Source organism: Narcine bancroftii, chromosome 1, assembly GCF_036971445.1.
Source record: "Narcine bancroftii isolate sNarBan1 chromosome 1, sNarBan1.hap1, whole genome shotgun sequence".
In the NCBI taxonomy this organism is placed as follows: Eukaryota; Metazoa; Chordata; class Chondrichthyes; order Torpediniformes; family Narcinidae; genus Narcine; species Narcine bancroftii.
Window position 1 is genome coordinate 220,415,105 of NC_091469.1, and position 15,336 is coordinate 220,430,440.

The window sequence follows — 15,336 nt, forward strand, 5'->3', positions numbered from 1 at the left end:
AAAATAATGGCGCTGGCCAAGTTCACAACCCTCTGAACCTTTTTCTCTCCTGTGCATTGGCACCTCAATACCAGACAATGATGTAACCAGTCAGAATGCTCTCTGTAGAAATTTGCAAAAGCCTTTGGGACATACCAAATCTCCTCAAACTCCTCACAAAATATAACTCCCGGTGATCTTTCTTCATGATTACATTGATATGATGGCCCCAGCATGGATCGGAAATGTTGACACACAGGAATTTGAAGTAATCACTTGTGCTGATGTTCCCATGGTATTTGTTTATGTAACTGCTCCAGTGTCTGGTTACTTGGAGTTTCATTACGGTATGTAGATAGAACTGAACTCGAGTATGTAACTCCGAGAATTAGTCAGCTATAAATTTAAATTCTCCCTATACTATAAAATTAATGGATGGAAGTAGCAGCAGACGAAGATGGGTAGATATCTACACAATTAAGATTTTCAACAATCCATTTGACACAGCCTGCTGCTGTCCAAAATAAAGTCTCAAATAAAGCCGTCTATTTTAATTTTGTGTCACAGCTATTTAACCATAAATTTTATTCTTCAGATATTTGAATGAATTTCTTCATAAAAGGAATAGGATACTGAATGTCGAAAGGGGAAATATTTAGGGGGAACATTAGTGGGAAGTTCTTCACTCAGAGAGCAGTGGGAGTGTGGTGAATGCAGGCTCGATCTTGAGTTTTAAGAACAGATTGGATAGATACATGGATGGGAGAGGTCAGTGGGACTAAAAGAATAATAGTCGGCACAAACTAGTAGGGCCGAATGACCCGCTTTCTGTAGTGTTCTTTGCCAAAAGGAATATCCAATAAAATGAGGCCAGAAATCACAAACTGAATTTGAGGGGGAAAATAAGACTGCGTTCCCTGTGTCCTACTTGAAGGAAACATTAGAATAATTTTTCTGCATTGAGCAAGACTGGTGATAATCACCATTTGTTTCTTCCCCATTATACCTCTGTGTAGTTGGAACATTGTAAAGAGAAGTCAATTTTATATCATGCACTTGAAATACAGATTGCTATTGTTCTCAAATATAGTTGCTTTTTTTCACAAAGTTGACAAAATTCAAAATTAAATTTAAGACTTCACAGGAATAATAAAGAGGATTTTTTTAGAGGTCTTCTGAATTTGAAGCCTCCCACAAATTTTCTTGAAGGTACCGCATTTAATATACAGTAAAACCCCTGGTATCTGTCACCTATGGGGATAAGTGAGTATCCTGGTTGCTTGATTCTGCATTTTGCATTAATGGACAACTAATGGGGAGGCGTGCCAATTTTAAACTTCCATATTTTTTACCCATTTATTTTCCGCTATTTTTTTTTTTGCCAGCTGCTTGAGGTTGCTGGTTGCTTGAATTCCGGGTCACAGGGATTTTTCTGTAATCGTTTTAATTCAGAAGTAGGAATGACATCCTGGATGAGAAATAAATTTCTTCACCTGAATAGTGCTATCTTAATGCTCTTAAAACTTAGTTTTTCAGCTCTGCCCTCCTCTCAAGACCATGGAGTCCGTCGGGTTCATTCCTGCTACTTGCATGCTATAATGTTCTGTTTGTCACACAAAAAAAAGCAGCTGAGAATATTCAATTGAACTGTGACCCAAATGCTGCCAGGCAGTTGCTATACAAAAGTAATTTGATGCTTCAACCCATGATACTGGCAAACAACATCCTGCTCATCTTTTCTTTATATTTATGGTTGCCTGTGATAATGCAAATCCCTCCAGAGGCATTCACCAGAATGGTCTCAACAAATATCAAATGCAACTTAATGGCCAGCAGAGCACAATACTAATGATACCCAATGCCTCAAGGCATTTCTCTGACTGCATTGTCAGAAAAAAGATTTTTATCTAAATGCGACTTTCCCAGTGAAATCCAAGGAAAGTCTCCTGCAGTTCTCCATCTGCTGAATTCCTCACCAAAAATAGCCTTGTGCTGGATAGATAAGCAGGAAAGGTGGGGACGGGAGGAATATGTTATGAGGCACTGCAAAATTGTAATTTTTTTTTACTATTTTGCACAATAATGCACAGAAGAAATCTGAAGGCATCAACCTTTTTTTTAGTATTTGTGTTTTGGTGCTGTTCGATCAGGTTCTGAGCAGATCTCGAAGCGTATAGCCACCGCTTAGTGGGAGAAATTCAATAGCTTCCAAAATACCATCCAGGGTTGTGAGATTAACCCATGATGATTTAGTGGAAAGAATGCAGTATGCCAGCTTTGTGCTAGATGCTCCTGTTTAAAACTGCAGCATGCAGATAAAGGTAACCATTTCGCTGGTCACATTTCAACGTAAAATATCCATGGAAAATGAGACAAAGGAGATCACAAGACGTTGTACAAATATATCAGGTGCAAGAGGATACCCTGGGAATGAGTAGATCCCCTGAGGAACCAAAGGGGCAATCTAAGTGTGGAACTATGAGATGTGGGCAAGGCTGTACACAAATGCTTCTCATCTGAATTCACCAAGGAAAAGGAAATGGAGGACAGTGAGATCAGGGATATTATTATCTGGAGCAAGTCCATAGTGAGAAAAGATGTGATAGACATGTTGGAACACATACGACTGATACATCCCCAGGGAAGGATGAGATCTATCCTAAGTTGCTATGAGAAGCAAAGGAAGAGAGTAGCTGCAGAGCTGATGAAGATTTTCATATTTATATCAGCCATCAATGAGATGCTAGAAGACAGGTTCATGTATTTAAAAAGGACAATGGGGTAAATTAGGTAATTACAGGCGAGTGAATCTTATGTCCCTGGGAGAGAAATTACTGGAGAAACTCCAAAGGAATAGGATACACATTCATTAGATTGAGCTTTATATGAAGGTACCTGAGAAAATTAAGGCTAAGTGGTAGATAGTCTCTGTGGAATTTAGTAAGGCATTTGACAATATGGTAAGGCTGGTTCAGGAGGTTAAGAAGTATGGGGTCCAAGGCAAGTGGGATAATTGGATCCAGAATTGACTTGGTGGAGTTGGGATGATTTTGTCTGATTGGAAATTCATAACCTAGAACCTGTGACATTTGTAAAATGTAGGAGGCGTCATTTGTAAGTTTGCAAATGACAAAATGTAGTTGGTGTTGTAGGTAGTGAGGAAGGTTGCCTGGCAAGAGCAGGATATAAATTAGATGAAAAATTGGGTCAGACTGTTGGCAAATGGAGTTTAATTCTGACCAGTGCAAAGTGAACTTGGGGTAAGGCAGATACAGTAAATGGAAGGGCACAAAGGTTAAGCTCATTGTTCCCTGTAAGTAAGCAAATAGGGTGGCGAAGAAGACATTGCATGCTTGCCTTCATTAGCTATGGTACAAAATATTAAAGTTGGGGTCTTATTTTACAACATTACAAAGTACAGGTAGACAATGGGGTTCGGTTCCAAGACTCACATTGTAAGTTGAAATGATCATGTTGAAATTGGGTGAAAGAACACAAGATTTTGCTGAAAATAAATGCGAGAAACTTCATAACTTTGAAGTATTGTATGTCGGGAATGCTGCAGGTGAACAGGTACTTCATTAAAAAAAGTCTGCAACACTATACATAATTTGAATGAGAAAAATATAATAAATGTAAAAGACAGATAACAAACATTATCCCAGCGAAAGAAAAAAGTGACTTTGCAAAAAAGTGCAGAGTCCTTTTTATGGTGCTGGACCTCAGTGTTGCAGGGGAGGCTTGAGAAACTGATAGCTGTTGGAAAGAAACTGTTGAAACTATTGATGCTGGTCGTCATGCTTCTATGCCTTCAGCATGCATCTTTCCAAGCAATAGTACAAGAGATCTTATATTTGATGGATTCAATGCATTTTACCCAAAGCAGCCTATTCACCAAATCATTGACTGGTATAAAAGTAGTCACTTTTGCACCATTTATGACCCTATTTCAGATGTTTTGGAATCTCATTCCAATAAAATTGGTGCATGACAAATAGTGGGAGGCTTCCCACTGGCTCACTTGTCAAGCCAGCAGAAAGGAAGGAAAAAACATCGCCAGATTAACTTGGCATTAACTTTGACACAAAAGATTAGAAAAGCCTTTTGTTAGATAGGAGCTTGTAGATTCTGCACATTCCAACTGACTCAGGCAGAGAAATCTTCCTCTTTTCGGTCAGAAAGAAGAGAAAAAGGGTATTCCTCAATCAATCAATGGAGGCAGAAGAGGCAAAGAAGAATTATCAATGTATCATTTCAGGATTAATGTGGAAGAAAGAGCAACTTGGATTGTGCTTTTCCATTGGAATCTATTGACCTTGTTTCTTTGGCCCTCGATATTGTGCCCACACATATATTCCTTTTAAAAAAAGTATTCAACCCGCCCTATCCCGTAATCCTCTATTTTTTCTTCTATCCATGTGCCTGTCTAAAAGTGTCTTAAATGCCCCTAATGTCTCAGCCTCCACCACCATCCCTGACAAGGCATTTCAGACACCCACAACTCACTGTGTGAAAAGCTTACCCCTGATGTCTCCCCTAAACTTCCCTACCTTCACTTTGTACACATGTCCTCTGGTGTTTGCTATTTCTGCCCTAGGAAACAGGTGCTGGCTGTCCACCCTATCATAGTCTTGCACACATCTATCAAGTCTCCTCCCATCCTTCTACACTCCAAAGAGAAAATTCCTAGCTCTGGTAACCTTGCCTCATAAGACTTGTTTTCCAATCCAGAATAGCTGTATTTGAGGACATGGTTCAGTATCAACAAAATAATGAGGGCAACTTCACTTTCACCAACTGCTTGGTAAAAGGCATAATCATTGCACATCTCTTTGAAGGTCCTGTCCAATTTGGCCTTCAGTAGTTTACATGTCATAGGTTAGGACAATGTGTAAGCAATCCATCCCATTCATATCAGCCAAGAAGTGAAATTGAAAATTGCTCTCCATGTGTCCCTAGGGAGACTCTAAATATCCCCGCAAGTGGCAGGAGCGGGATCCGAAGTTGGCAAATCGGCACTTCCAACCTGCTCCAGAATTGTCCTTAGCTCTGCTTTCCCAGTCTCCCCCACCCCTCGATCCCCTTCTAGTTGAAATATCTATAATTTTCCATTTTGAATATGTTAATAGGTATTTTTTTCACACTATTCTGGTGTATATAATTTGAAAGAATAACAGCTCCTTGCGAGAAAAAAACTTATTTATGTAATCATAAATGAATGACTTCATATTCTGCAAATATGCTCCCTGGTTTTGGACACCCAAAAGTAGTTTATACGTTTAGCTCTAGAAAGACGTTCACTTCTTTAATACATTAGCGGCAGCCATGGTGATGCTTAAAGCTTCACCTGAGATCGGAAGTGACCTCACTTGTCAATTGGGACATACAAGGGAATCACTCTGTGCTATTCTAGACTTTTAAATGACAGTTTACATGACTGGCTGATTGCAGTCTGCCCCAAAGATTTTTGTGATTGCCCTGTTCCCCCCCCCCCCACCCGCAACCCCAGCCCCAACTCCCCCACAATATTGCAAGCCTTCCTTTCACCTCTGTGCTATTTTGCAGATTTTTGAGAGCATTTTATGAAGGCAATATGATGAAGACTGTAAATGAGTGCAGGCTCTTGCTCTGTTAGAACAAGATACAAGGTGCTGGATAAGCATCAAAGATTCTGTGCATCGACTATATTTGAAGAAATGTCAATAACTCTTCCCATACATAAACCTGGATCTTTTCCATTAACAGCATCATCAAAAATTGATCTATTTTTTTTTCCAAACTGGTTGGAACATTTACTGACAATAGTTGAGTTTATACCTCAAAAATGAAAGTACATTTCAACAACACTGAGGCATTCTGAGAAAATGGAAAGTGTTTGAATTGAATTGTTTATTCTCATGTGTGCTAAGGTCATGGAAAACTTTGTTTTGATGCTATCCAGGCAAGTCAACCCATACATCAGGTGATACAATAATAAAACAAAGAGCAAGGTGCAGTGCTACAAATAGGTCAAGATGTGCAGGGAATAGTGTTATGAAGACAAAATGTAATATGGCATCGGGCACCATCTGTAAGGACTCTGCACATTCTCCCCATGTCTACGTGGGTTCCTCTGATTTCTCCCACCTTCCAAAAATGTGTGGGGTTTAACAGTTAATTGATGTAATTGAGCTGCATGGGCTCATAGGCCGGAAGGGCCTGTCACCGTGCTTTATCTCTAAATGTAAAACAAAATGTGGAGTACAGTTAAACAGTGAAGGGCATCATCTTCTGCTGATGAGTGAATCTTGTATCAGTCTGTATATTTGTACTCTTTTTTCAAGTAACAGTGCCATAAAATGCTTGGGCGCAGCACTACAAAAGTTGCAATTAATGGGAATAGAATGCCTAATTGAAGAGAAATAATTAAAAGAAAGCCAACGTGGCATGGATAGAAGTGACGAGTTTTTAAAAAAAATGAACTCAGATCTTGATTATTGGATGGAAATATATGGCCATCAATATTGAGGGAGAATGAAAGGAGATTTTTGGATCTTTCGAAAGATTGTGAGCTACTAAGTATTGGATCAGCACATTTTGTGCATGCCAACTTAAATGCTGCCATGAAGTAGCGCACTGATCACGTTCAGGCTGGAGGGTTTTAGTTGATGGACTTCCAAAAGAGGATAGATTTGGAAGGCGTGAGGCTGCTTATCTGGCAAAGTCCTGCATATCGGGACCAAAGCTCAGCTCCAAACAAATAGAAGGATGCAGGCTGCTTTACTTTGAGGTAAAGTTTAAGGAGAGAATGTTATCGATGGAAGGAGGAAAGAGGCTAATGTGAGATCATTCTTTTATGATCAAGGGCCATTTAATTATTGCAGAAGAGTCCAGGTTTTAAGTGAAATCTGTTTTTTTTTCTGGAAGCAGTTATTCCAAAAGGTGTAATAATAGTGAGAGCTAAGTATTTTGTTAACAATACAGGTAAAACTTTAGTGGAAAACTTCAGTGGAATTAAGAGATCCCAAATGATTACACACCAACCAGATGCAATGATTTGTGTTATGACCCATCTCTCCATTTGAATACATCTGAAAGAACTGTTTTATCACAGCTGAAGGCAAAAGGATCTCCCTTTGATGTAACACAATTGATATAATTCAGGCTGTGAAAGTCAGATTAGCTAACAATTTTGCAAGTAAATAAGAATTCTTGATAAGCGTATCATCGTTATTAAAACTTGGAATTAGCAAGCCCCATGGAGGCAATAACATCTCTATGATAGAGTTAAATGTTATTTATATACTATCCAGGCATTGCTGGTTTCCAAAGGCCTGTTCCTTATGTTTCCCTTAGAGGTTTTTCAGTTTAAACCTTTGATATTTTTCATGTCCAAATTCTAATCAAAGAATTCACCTTGAATTAGCTATTACTGTTGATCTACCATGAAATGAAGCCATTACAGGGCAGGTTTGATTTGCCCAAGATAGATAGTAATACAATGTTGTAGTATGGATTGTGGAGGGTCATGTGACCTCTCCAGCACACCTGAGATCAGAAGTGACCTCACTTGTCAATCAAGAGTTAAATTTGTCCACCTGTGAGGCTGATGTGTGATTGGTTCTTGAAGCTGATTTGTGATTAGTCCTCTGGGTGTTAATCAATTGTTATATATGGCCACAGGTGAGGCTGACAATGTGATTGGCCCAAGCAGGTCACATGATCAAGACCTGCATTGAAAAGCCATGCATGGAGACTGTTTGATTCCTCTTTTTTTTTTCTACTGCCTCAAGACCAGCAAGGAAGCCAAGGCTGCCGATCATAGGTGAGTATCAGAGAGCTGACTGCAATGGGCCAGTCCTGGATCCTGTGCTGAGGTGGAAACCAGGTTCATATGACTTACTTGTTTGTTGCAATTAACTTACTCTTTGCTGCTGTGTCTCTGGTTGGATGGGTATTGTGTGTTTAACCCTTGTATTCCCAATCAAGGGGTTCAGAATGTTTAGCAGAGATTTTACTTGCACCTGATGTGTAGTTATTTATGTATTATTTCAGGTGTATGTGCACTCTTTTGTGAATTCTCCTGTATGTAAATAAATCCCATTGTTTGTTAATAACTCATGTCTAGCCTTGATTCTCTTTGAAGCCATCAAACCTATTCTTAAACACAACAAATGTCCATGTTGAAACTTCCATTCTCTTAATGTATTTCCTGGGCGGAAGAGGGGGTCCCTTGTCAACTCTCTTGCATCCATGCTTGGAAGAGCCAGAAACACTTGTTGACTGAAGACTGAATTGAAGGTGAATGGAAGGTTTGCAGGCCATAAATCTAGAGGGTTCTGAGTTATGATTACTTGATTTGTTTTTCTCTGTCATTCCCACAGAGAAAGTATGATTTACTTCTACTCCAATTCTGTGACCAGGTCAATGTGGTTTTTGTGGGCTCGGGATCAGAAGTGGCTTAATAGAGGGGATAGATGGGTCGTACATGAGGGGGCATGCTCCTTCTGCCACTTTTGCTGGAATTCCGAATCCACCCAACAGAACCTTGACCTTCCCACTGTGATCCCAATATGCTTTCCTCTTTGACTTGTCATTGGCCAGAGTTTCCAATGGATCAATGCGAATGTTACATTTTGGGGGAGCTTTTAAATACAGCCTTGAAACAATGCCTATCCACCTGGCAATCTCCTGCAATGGCAGGGGTGAGGGTAGAATGACTATTTGAGGAGTCTAGTGTTAGGTACATGATCAATGTTACTTGCCCGGCAGAGCTGGCCAGGTGTAATTCAAGATCCAATACTGCAAATATTGGCCTGGGAGAGATGCTGACCTTGGCTTTGCTAATAAATTAAGAGGATTTATTAGAGATGTTCTCAGGAACTCTTTGGGACCTTCTTGACCCCATTCTGAATTGTGGTACACCCATTGATTAGAAATCTAGTGTCATCTTGTGCCAGAATGAAGGCAAATTTCTGGGTTCAGCTAAATTTGAGAAGGATCCCTGAATTCCTTAATTATGAGTCAAAAGGCTTTTGCAGACAGGGAGTTTGCCGGGTTATGAACAAGATCCAATCCTACGTCTGTCTTTAAATCAAATTTGTATACAAGTTGGAACAGATCTATATGGTTCTTATTTGGTGTCAGTTGTCAAATGTTTGTCTTAGGAATGTATACAAAAAACAGCTTCGATAGGAAAAAAAAATTAAAATCATGATTAAAAGGTTAACACTTTCATTTCATCAATGTCTTGCAAACTGGAAGGGGTATTCGTGAGGTAACATTATGCACATGTGCAATTTGGGGGTGCAATTTGCTCATAAGTGTGAGTCAGACGTTCGTAACCTGGAGACTCCTTGTAGTTCAAATCCCATTTATTATACATTGTCTCTTCTAATCTTCCTTTTGAACCTCCTCTCCATTTCATCCCCTTGTTCCTACATTAATTGATTTACACTGGAATGTATTTCAATATACCCAGTAAATCTGCTAAATTTAGCAGGTAGGGATAGTATATCTTTGGCTTGGCTTCGTGGACGAAGATTTATGGAGGGGGTAAAAGTCCATGTCAGCTGCAGGCTCGTTGGTGGCTGACAAGTCCGATGCGGGACAGGCAGACACAGTTGCAGCGGCTGCAGGGGAAAAATGGTGGGTTGGGGTTGGGTGTTGGGTTTTTCCTCCTTTGCCTTTTGTCAGTGAGGTGGGCTCTGCGGTCTTCTTCAAAGGAGGTTGCTGCCCGCCAAACTGTGAGGCGCCAAGATGCACGGTTTGAGGCGATATCAGCCCACTGGCGGTGGTCAATGTGGCAGGCCACATTATAGTATATGATCAACCAGATATTGTAGATAGAATCACTTATTGTCTGACATCCATATTAATTCATATTTTCTAACAACACTGTAGTATAACCCAAATGCAATAATTTATTTTCTTTCAAGCATGGATGAATATACATCTTTGATGTCAATTAGAAAATGACCAAGGCTGGAACTGTGCTACACAGCAGTTGATTTTTTTGGTTTATAAGGTTTAACACCACACAGTAAACACACTCAGATAAAAGATATGCCATTGGTTGAACTAAGAAAAGATGGGTCTAATAGTGGTTTTCCGTTTTCTTTCTACATATAACTTTAAGTAATCCCTATGCCATAGTTGCTCTGTGATTAGTAAGGGATTACTTAAGGTGGTTTGTGAGTGGAGCCTGGTCTAATAGAAACTCTGACCATCATTTAATTTTTCCACAAGCATGGTGTTTGATTAGCAAGAAAGTGCTAACATGGTCCGATTGTTTAAAAATGGTGGCACGGGACAGATCAAGTAATTGTAGGGTAATCGTGTGTTTTTACCAATAATAGACTTGCTTCACAATAAATTATTTCCAAGAATAAAATCATTTAGTCTCTTTCCACCCTTAGTTTTGCATTCATACATCCCATCACTGTACATAGTTAGATTCATTTCTTTTACATCACTCTGGCACCTTGTCATTACTCCCCCCTCTTTTGTTTGACAGGTATCACCTTGGTCTCAGCCCCTCAATGCTTGGGAGTGGAAGGACTCTAGACTGTTGTCCTTCCCCACAGTGCCCTTGCGTTAGCTGCACAAGCCTCAGTGCGGGTGCCTTGGCTTGTACTTTTGCAGCCTGGAATTGGCCAGTCAGCAGCATTCCTACACTGACCTCTGTCTTTCACAAAGCTGGTGATCCTCCCAACAGTTTTGGGTGTGTGAATTTGTGTGCATCCCTGGGAACAGCCCATGAATCAGACTGTCACACTGCTGCTGGGGGTGAACAGTGACGAGGACCCTTTCATCCTTCTCCACACACTCTTAGTGAATCTTCATTCTGCCAAGTGGGGAGCAACTGTCTTCACCCCACTGCAGTCATCTCGGGGGCAACATGCGTGGAGGGTGATGTTCTGATTGTACAGGAAGGATCTGACTTGGGGTGGGGGGGGTGGTGGTGAGGGGCAGGACTCCTCTCACTGTCACCCAGCAGAATTTTGGTGCTTGGTTATGAACACTGGTAATGAGGCATTCTGCCTGATGATCTGTACGTCGGCTCCATGAATCACCTCACTCTGTCCATCAATGCCTCATCTCTCAGTGTCTGCAGGATGTTCAGTCCTGACCAGTGCCTGATGGTCTTGTGGTGAAAAATTTTTGTCTGGGGAAAATTTTTACACGAAGGATGGGTAGTGAGGCAAAGACTGGAACACTGTGCAGTAACGGGGCCATCTTTTGCAGCATCGGGGACAGGTAGAATCTCAGCACATAGCAGCACTTGGTGCCCTTGTACTTCAGTTCCAGGCACAACCTGATGCAGCCACACATAAAGGTTAAAGAGTTTGATCTTCCTCATTGCCTCCTCAAAAAGAAATAAATCAGTGTGGCTAGTGTACTTGATGTGGTTGGTCTCTGTGACATTTGAGAAAAGCCCAAGTGATCTGTTGGGTAGAAGCCTGCCCTCTGCTGGACAGCATGACACCCGTGTCATGATGTCTTCCCTTCCATGTGTAAACTTGTTTCTCAGTAGCCATGTTAGTCTAATAGAAGTAATGGATGAGAAAGCATCAAGTCTGAGTCTTAATTGTGTGACTACATACATAACAGGGGTGACGAAGATCAAAATGAATCCTACCCATTCTCCAGGCACCAACCGTGAGAAGGAAAACAGAGGAAAGGTAGAAAACGACTACCTAACAATCCTAACATGTTCCCACCAAAAGATCAAGGTGAAAGCGCACTAAGATGGTGGAGGGAAAGTTCGGGAAATTCAACGAAATAGAAGAGAGTTGGAATAACTACGTAGTCCACAATATTGTGGAATGTCCAGTAAAACCGCAAACATGCCCTCTTCCCCAATATAATGGCCAGCAAAACATTTGACCTCCTTAAGACCTTGCTGGCCTCAGTGGATCCAGGGACAGATATTCAACAAATTATGCACAGCTCTAAGGAATCATTTAAGCCCCAAACCATCAGTTTTGGCAGAAAGGCAATGATCCTATGAAAGGAGACAAGGACCAGGAGAAACAGTTAAGTGAATACCTGGCATCGTTGTACAAATTGACGGAGCACTGTCATTTCAAGTAGTTTCTAAATCAGGCACTGCAAAACAGATTAGTGATGGGGATGGCAAATTGCCAAGCAATGCAAAAATTATTAGCAATGAATGAAGATGTTACGTTAAAGATTGTATATAGGGTTGCCTGCAGCTCTGAAATGGCAGATTTAAAAACTTGGATGTGGGTCAACCAGACCAACTGATCAGGAGGACTTCCCAAAACAATGCTTCTGTTGTGGGAAATGCAACTACCGACCAGAAAACTGCTTCTTCAAACATTCTAAATGCAACCATTGCAAAACAGAAGGACGTAACAAAGCTAAATGTCTGCGTCTAAAGGGCAGGGGGCCTGTAAATAAGCAGGCAGCTAAAGTCAAAACAATTGCAGAGAGAGAGAGGCAACCTAGCAGTGATGATAACAGCCCAATGACTGACCTTTAAGCTCCTGAAATTTCAGCTCCTGAGATATTACACATCTGAGGGATAAACAGAGGAAACACAGCAATCTTTATACAGCTAAAAATAAATGGACACCCCAGAAGATGGAGTTAGACACAGGGTCAGAGGTGTCCCTAATACCATTATTTGTAAAGGAACACTTGCTTCCATGCTTCCTGGTTAAAAACAACAAGATCTTTTATAGGAGACAGAATCAAAGTGTTTGGAACATGTATGGTCCAAGTACAATACAAACAACAGCAACCAAAAACACTCTGTCTACATCGTAGATTCCTAGGGACCAGCACTTTTCAGAAGAAACTGGCTACAACACATTCCCATAGACTGCCTGGAAATTGGTTCAATACTAAATGTAAACCACACAGACACCTCCCAGCCGGAATGCAATGAAATCCTCAACAACTATGCAGTGGTTTTCCCACAAGTATTGGGGAAAAATTAAAGGTGTTCAAACCAAACTGCAATTAAAAGATAATGGAGAACCAAAATTCTTCAAAGCCAGAACAGTCCCATTTGCTATGAAAGGGAAAATTGAGGCTGAATTAAACAGACTAAAACATGAAGGCATATTAGAACCAATACAGTGATTGGGCAGCTCTTATCGTACCCGTACAAGGAGCAAACGGTGAAATTCACATTTGCAGCAATTACAATGTACCCATCAATTCATCATTCAAAATACCCAAAGACCCCATGCCCAAGGCAGAGGAATTGTTCCAAGCACTAAATGGAGGGCAAAAATTCACAAAATTAGATTTGTCACAAGCATATCAACAGATAGAAATGGACAAAAAAAAATCAAGGGAATATGTATCCCCATCTGGGACTATTCACCTACACATGGGCCTTAAGGAGTTTCAGCAGCTCCTGCGATTCTTCAAACAACGATGTACAAATTACTGATGGACTCAGTCGGCTGTTACCTCGATGATATCATAATCACTGGCCGAAACTACAATGAACAATTACAAAACCTTGAAAAGGTTTTAATCAGACTACAACGATTACAAAAGGACAAATGTGTCTTCATGCGCCCCTCAGTAACATATCTTGTGTTTACAATCGACGACGAGGGGGTGCGAATGAATCCAGCAGGAACAGAAGCCTTTCGCAAGGCCCCATACCAAACCAACAAATCGGAATTACAGACTTTCTAGGACTTGTTAATCACTACTGAAAACGTATCCCTAATATATCTACACTATACTGCTCTCTGAAGCAATTACTCAAGAAAGATCAAACATAATATAGGAACACAGAAACAAAAAAACAGTCGATCAACTAAAGGAAATACTAATGTCAACAAATAAGGTGGTGATCCACTACGACTCTAGTGAAGAAGTTACACTAGCCATGAATGCTTCACCAGTGGGACTAGGAGCAGTACTACCCCAAATCACAGAAAAAGGTGAGCAACCAGTAGCGTATGCGTCACAAACATTATCCACAAGTGAATGCAATTACGTCCAACTAGAAAAAAGATTGGGAATAATTTTTGGCGTTTAAAAATAAATAAATAAATAGAAATCCACCAATATCTTTACGGAACAAAATTCACCCTGATCACAGACAACAAGCCTCTTAGTTTAATCCTGGGGCCACACAAAGGTATACCAGTATTAGCTGCAGCCAGAATTCAAAGATGGGCCATGCTACTAGCAGTGTATAATTAGGATATAAAACACAAACCAGAATTATTCAACAGCCACGGAGATGCCTTATCACACATGCCATTACCTGACACAGAACGAGAAAAAAATATTAAATGGATAGCAGAGGCAGTAGCCGTCAACCAAGAGCAACTTCAACAACTGCCCATTACAGCCCAGTTGATTGGAAAGTAAACTTGAAAAGAGGCAACATTAAGGAAGATCCTATACTTCACCTTTAATGGGAGGCCTGGATCTGAAGTAATCCCAAAAAGATCTAAAACCCTATTACACACAACGCCATGAACTATCAGTCAAAGACAGTCTATGGGGTATCCTAACAATAATGCAAGCCAAATGGCAAACAACCATGTTATCAGAACTGCACCACCACCATCCAGGAATGGTACGAATGAAGGGACTGGCCCAGATGCATGTCTGGTGGCCCTTCATAGACAGAGACATTGAAACAACCGTAAGAGAATCTAATGTTTGTCAGTTAATGCTGCCCAAAATGCCACAATCCAAAGCTAACCCAAGGAAATGGCCATCCAAACTCTGGCATCAGATTCATGTAGACTTCACTGGACCATTCATGGGTGAGACTTTTCCAATAATGTGGATGCACACTCCAAATGACCAGTAGTTTCACAGCTGAAAAACAAAGCAGATCTCATGATTGACTGTTTACAAGCTATCTTTGCCACTTATGGATTGCCTCATGAATTAGTTAGACAATGGGCCTCAATTTACATCAGAACATTTTTAAATAAATTATACGCGACAACAATGTCAGACATATTTTATCCACAACCTATCACCCAAGTACTAATGGGGAGACAGAATGTTTTGTACAAACATTCAAAACAAGCATTGAAAACCATGAAACTTCTAAATGCCACAAAATCACAGATTTCATATTGGGATCGTAAACACCACAAAACGCACCCCAGCAGATCTAATGTTTGGCTGCAAAATGTGGACTAGGCTGTCCATAGTTCATCTAGATCTGGGTCTTCAATTGCAAAAAACAGCATCGCCACAAATCTCACCTAGAACATTGGAAGTGGGTGAGAGACTTCTGGTACAAGACGAAAGACAATATAAAGACCCATGAATGGTAGGATTAATCTTACAAAAAATTGAGCCCCTGCTCGTACTCTGTTCTTGTGGGAAACAGATTGTAGAAGTGACACATTGACC